Raw genomic sequence first — 6894 nt, forward strand, 5'->3', positions numbered from 1 at the left:
GTCAAACCTCTAACCCGCAATGATCTTGCCTCTGGACTCGGCCTCCAAATGCTCCAAATCTATTCACAATCAGTATAATACCATCAATATACGTTAATGGAATGAATTCCACAAGAAAAACTTCAAAACTAGACCAAACCCGAAATTGGCTCAAAATATTACCTGTGGGGCGCACGTCTCGAAACCCAACAAAAGTTATAAAATCCGAAAGCCCATTCAACCATGAGTCTACCCATACCAATTTTATCGAAATTCGACCTTAACTCGACCCTCAAATCTACAAATCTTATTTCCAAATTTTTAAGTTCTAATCTCCTATTTACACCTCAAAATCATGTAATCTAGTCGGATTATTCGATGATAATTCAATATTATGAAGTAGAAATGATCACAATGGACTTACTTCAAGTTTTCCTTGAAAATATATAAAAAATCGCCTTTCCTCAAGCTCAAATTTGTCAAAAATGGCAAATGGGACGAAGTCCCTGTTTTTATAATTCTGCCTAGACATCCTCGGTTCTGCCTCGATCTTGGCCTTTGATCGAGGTCCTCGATCCTGGTCCTCAGTCCTATCCCTTGATCCTGGTTCTCGATCCTGGCCCTCGATTATGTCTTCGACATGGCCTACGACCGTGACCCTCGACCCTGGGCTCGATCATGCCTTTGATCGTGGCCCTCGACTCTAGGCTCGATCATGGCTTCGATCGTGGCCTTCGACCCTGAGCTTGATCTGGGCTCACATCTGGGCTCAATTTCTCGGAAGAAGCAATTTCTAACAGAAGGAAATTGCAACAGTTATTCTTGTTCAATTTTTGATCCGTTAACCATACGAAACTCATCCGAGGCCCTTGAGACCTCAACCAAATATATCAACAAGTCCTAAAATATCATACGAAATTATTCGAATCCTCAAATCACCTCAAACAACACTAAAACCATGAATTACACCCCCAATTAAAGCCTAATAAACTTTGAAATATCTAATTTCTACAAATAACTCCGTAACCTATCAAATCACGTCCGATTGACCTCAAATTTTGCACAGAAGTCCTAAATGACATAACAGAGGTATTTCAATTTTCAGAATCGGATTTCAACCCCGATATCAAAAAGTCAACCCCCCGGTCAAACTTCTCAAAAATAAAACTTTCGACATTTCAAGCCTAATTCCTCTACGGACTTCCAAATAATATTCTGGATACGCTCCTAAGCCCAAAATCACCATACAGGGCTATGAGAATCATCAAAATTCAAATCCGAGGTCGTTTATACATAGGTCCATATCCGGTCCACTTTTCTAACTTAAATTTTTTAATTATGAGACTAAGTGTCTCATTTCACTCCGAGTTCCTTCCAGACTCGAACCAACTAACCCGATATAACATAATATAGCTGAATAACACAAAACGAAGTAGGAATGGAAAAAACGGGGTTATAACTCTCAAAACGACCGGCCGGGTCGTTACAACGGCAGTTGAGTAATCTTCTTCGAGTCTGGGACTTTCAATACTGGTGGTGCACTCGGGATCTAGTCCATACAGGTGTTTACGTCCCTCATAAACCATAAAAGTTCATTCTTGAACGGGTCGTTTTCGTTGTTAAGACCAGATCCGTTCTCCCCAGCCCCGTCAGAGCCAACTTCACCCATGTGAGTGTTGTTGTCGACTCTCTGCGTTGTTTGGTTTGCGGGAACACCGGGAGAAATTGAATCTCGTCTGTTTGCATTATTTGAAGCCCCTGATAGCACCTGCTTCAGCTCCGTCATAACCTTATTTTGCCGCATGAGATGGTCTAGAATGATCGCCTGTTGCTCTTGCAGGACCCTCACCGCATCCACGACATGCTCCTCATCAACATCATCGGGAGTTGTCTCCCAAACTTGTCGAGGGTTCTGCCTGTCATGCACCGGCGTGGCGTTATTTTTCTCATTGCGGGTGTTACTGATTGAATCCCCGAAATGAGGCTGATCCCCTTGCATTTCAGGGTTGTACGTGTTGTTAACAATGTTATCTGCCATTTTTGTGATTTTTTTTAAGACAAAATAATCAAATCACGTTAGCAAGAATGGTAAGGATCAATTTAATTGCACGGCTGTCTAAGCCCCATGGTGGGTGCCAAATTGTTTACCCATAAAATGGTACAGTTGAATTTATACGTAGTTTTTAGACAAGTGAACTAATTTGATCCTCAAATAATGCAATAATTGAAGAAATGTACAATACTTAGCCTTAAAATATAGATGAAACAACAGATATGACAGTTCTGGGAACAAGGTTTCCAGCCACGACAATGATGAGATCAAAAAGCGGAAAAGTAAGATTTTATTAAGCTTTGTATAGAATGTAGTGTAAGTTTAGCTAGAAAATTCGTATCATTTACAATGATGAATGGGCTCACTATTTATAGTTGTGTCTAGGGAAGGAGGTCCTAGGATCGTGCCCTCCTTTAATGTCAATTATGAGGGTCATTGATGAAGATGTAACGATGAATATAAATACCAAATTCTCTGTAACGGGTCGTCGCTCTTAAGGCTGCAAAATATTCCTTATTAAATGCTACCGGACGTAGAACAGTTAATACACATTTATGGACGTTATCCATTTCGGTGACAAGCGGAATGACTGCGTTCAATTTTCGACCATCCCATCTAGGATTCCATGTGTCTTTCCTTTAGATGATCACGTGTCATATCATATTTCAGCCAATACAAAAACCCATAGTGTAAGCCGTTCATGGTGATGAAAAGACAAAACCACACGTTCCTGGTGCACGTGTAAGATCACTTGTTACTTGAGTTTGAGAAATGTAAAGGAATTTGGACGTATATGTCACATTAATCGAGCGAATATAAATTTGGAAGTGTTGTTCTTTCCATTTTTTAATTTCTGCACAGATTTTTCCAATTTTATTTTTACAGTTTAATCTATCTGATTCTTCACTTGTACATGTAAAAAAAAATTTGTAGTAACTATTCTTTTTTACAAACTTATATCGAACATTTTCACTCAACGAAGTTAAGGTTGATCAGAAAAGAACATTTTTATGAAAACTTAACTATTGGCCTACTAAAAGTTTGTGAAATTCGGAATTCTTTTTTATATAGGAAACACTTCAATTCACGCACTCTTTTGTGTTTTATCAGTTACATGACAAAGCTTAAAGTACATATGGCTCTAACAGTTTAGTCACTCTATGTTCTAATTTATCCTATTCTGAGGGTCTGCTTGAACAAGTTTCCGGAATCTACTTTGTGTGAAATGACATATTTTCCAAATACTCTAAGAAGAAGTAATTCGAGAGAATAACAGTTATTGTGAATTAGCAAATCTTTGAGAAACACTTTTATTGTTAATATATAAATAATTTTTGTTTGGTTAATTTTTTTCAAGTAATGCTTTAATTAGATTGTCAAATTACAAAAAAGGACATGCAACGATTCACATTACAAGATAGAGAACTTTAAATATTTATTATGAGAGACTTTAATTAAGTTTAAAATTTTGATATAATTCAAGGCAATAAAGAGGAGTGAGAGAAAGACACCTTAAATGAATTAAAGAAAGATTATTTGACAAAGTTTTTGTTCAAGTAATTTCATCGTGAAAAATTATTGTTTTGCTTCTATTTTTGCATCCAAAGAGGATTTATAAATTTCTTCTTCTTAAAAACACCTTTTGTTACTATTCAGAGTCAAATTTTCTCCAAGAATTCAGTAAAATACTTTAACTTTATGAATAAGTAACTTTTTTCTTTAAAATAAGCATTTATACTTGTCAACAAAAACTTGGTTACTAATAAAAACTAGAAAGGTTGCCTTCCAAAAGAAGGCTTTTAGAGATGCCAAACAATAGTAGTGCAATTCCAGTCCTATTTCTAGCGACTCTATCCAAGCTATGTGATGTACGGACATTAGGCAATAGAGTTGCTCTTAGCATTATTCTCTAGTTGACATTTTTATGTGACTCTACATATAGACAAGATCGAGTAAGGTTAGTTGTTATTCAAGTCTGCTTGAAGTGTGAATTATCCTAGCGTCCTATATAATTTTGAGAAACCTTGTATTATTATTATTATTATTATTATAAAATACCTTGTGCTTGGTCAATCTTCTTGGAAGGTGGTTCTGAGTAGGGGTGTTCAAAATCGAACCGAAACCGAAAACCGAACCGAAACCGAAACTTAATGGCTTATTGGTATCGGGTTAACGGCTTAACGAATGGGGAACGGATTGATTTTTTTTTATTAATGGCTTATCGGTTTGGGGACGGATTATTCAATTTTCTTAACGGATAATCCGTTAACCCGTTAAGAATATATATATATATATATATATATATATATATATATATAATATCAAAAACCCTTCCACTTCTTCCGGGTATTAGCTTAGCTTATTCTCCCACCCTACAACAAGATTGTTTAAACTGTTATCTATGGTTCACCTCTGCTTTTATTTTTTTAAACTAATGCATGTTGTCTATGTTTAATACAAGAACAGTAGTGTTGTGCCACAACTTTTATCCCACAATATTGACGATAGTACTGTCTTGAATTATGTTCTGGAGAAAGAGCGCATTTGCGTTTCCTGTAAATTGTTTACTGCTTATAATCCATCCCTATTTCTATACATAACTGTCTTTTGCTCGGTGTTGTTTGTATGGTTAATGATATAGCGTGAAATGCCTGGTTGAGAGTTTAAGTTAGAAATTTGAAGTTGTTGTTTGAAGTTTGAAGCTGCAGAAATTCAAGCACTGTTAGGCGTTAGCTGCAGGCCAAATATTTCTGTATAGACTGCTCACTTATGGATTAATCATTTTGAAATATGTATTCTGGACTCACTTTGAATATAGACTGGAATTTCCTATTCTGAATTAATATGCTAGGCGTTAACATACATATGGATGTCTCGACTCATGTAATGTAGTCTGCTTTGGGATTTAATGGTAGGCGTTAACAGACATGCATGTCTGGACTCATATGTAGTCTGCTTTGGGATGTAATGTAGCCTACAATGTGTTATGTTTTTTTCACTCTACAACACATGACACACTACATCATTCTTATGTAGGCGTTAACAGACATGCATGTCTGGACTCAATGTGTAATTTCCTATTTTGAATTTGTAATGTTAAGCGGTCAGCAAACAATTAATTCGCATAATATAGATTGCATTAGGCCGATAAACCGCTCAATAACCGCCCGATAAGAGCTAAACCGATACCAATCCGCCCGATATCTTAGCGGGTGGCTAGCGTATTAATACATTTAAAAGTCAATAATCGTTAAGCCAAACCGTTAAGAGTAATTAACCGCCCAATCCGTCCGATAAGCAGCCCTAGTTCTGAGTGGCATACAAAAAAGGACATGCAAGTTAAGTTAAAGAGAGATAATTTGATAAATATACATTGTTAGTAAGGACAATTTTCAGCTTCCGAGGAGGCATTACAAATTCACAAATAGAAAAACTACTCCTATTACTATTCGGATCCTTTTTTTCTTTAAAGTTTAGTCAAACAGCTTAACTCTTCAAAATAAGCATTTTTTTTTAATATTAAGTATCTATTGTTCTAGAATAATATAAAAACTTGCAGTAAGTAATTAAAGTCTTCAATAGGAAGCTAGTCCAACCTCCGCAACTTGATGCAATTTGCGGGGTTACTATTGACCTCCAAATAAAATGTAATGATCTAATCGGTCATTTTAACTTTTAGAACTCCGTTCTCTAAAATAAAACTCCCCGAATATGCTTTTATTAATTTATGACTTGCGGGGATGGTTGGTTCGAGATTTGGAAGCGTTTGGGTTGAAATCGGAACACTTGGTTCCTTAAGTTAGCTTTAAATGGACAAGTTTGACTTCGGTCAACATTTTGAGAAAACGACCCCGGAATTGGTATTTGACGGTTCCAATAGGTTATTATGATGACTTTGGACTTAGGCGTATGTCCGAATCGGGTTTTGGATAACCCGGGAGCGTTTTGACGCTTAATAGTAAAATTTAACTATTTGAAGGATTAAAGATATTTTAAAATTGATTTGGAGTAGGTTTTTGAGAAATTGAAGTCCGTTTAGAATTCCGAGTGTGGGAATAGTTCCGTATAGTGATTTAAGACTTGCACGCAAAATTTCGAGTCATTCTGGATAGTTTAAGTACGTTTCGACGTATTGGAGGTAATTTGAAAAACTTGAAATTCTTAAGTTTGATTCAATATGGTTTGGGGTGTGATTCTTAGATTTGATGTTGTTTTACACGTTTCGAGAGTTCGAGCGAGTCCGTTTTATAATTTCAAACCTGTTGGTATGTTCGGGCGGGGCTCCGGGGGCCCCGAGTGTTAACCGGACGAGGCTTGGATTAATTTTGGAATTTTGAAGAAGAGCTGAAGCTTCCAGCTTCTGGTATGATCGCACCTGCGCATGGTCAGCCGCAGGTGCGAGCTCATAGGTGCGAGCCACCAGCCGCATGTGCGAAGGGGGAGGATCTGCCCGGCCATCGCAAATGCGAAGAATTGGGCGCAGAAGGGGATGCGCAAGTGCGGTCCTTTGGGCACAGGTGTGGAACCAGTCCAAGAAGAAAATCTCGCACACGTGAGACTATTCCGCAGGTGCGAACACCTTTCGCAGGTGCGAAAAATATGTCTCGGCAGAATGGTTAAAAAGTCGGGGCTCAGACATTTTGAGCCCATTTTCCCTCCATTTTCACGCGATTTCAGAGCTTTTGAGAAGGGGGTTTCAACTAGCAATTAAAAGGTAAGTTAATTCTACATCCTTTGAGTTAAATACATAGATTATAAGTAGATTATAACTAGTAAATCTTAGAAATCAAAGGTTTAGGTGAAATTTTTTGATTTTTATAAAAAATGAGATTTTAACCACGAAAAAAGTTATGGAATTGGTA

Source organism: Nicotiana tomentosiformis, chromosome 11 (assembly GCF_000390325.3).
Source record: "Nicotiana tomentosiformis chromosome 11, ASM39032v3, whole genome shotgun sequence".
Taxonomy (NCBI): Eukaryota; Viridiplantae; Streptophyta; class Magnoliopsida; order Solanales; family Solanaceae; genus Nicotiana; species Nicotiana tomentosiformis.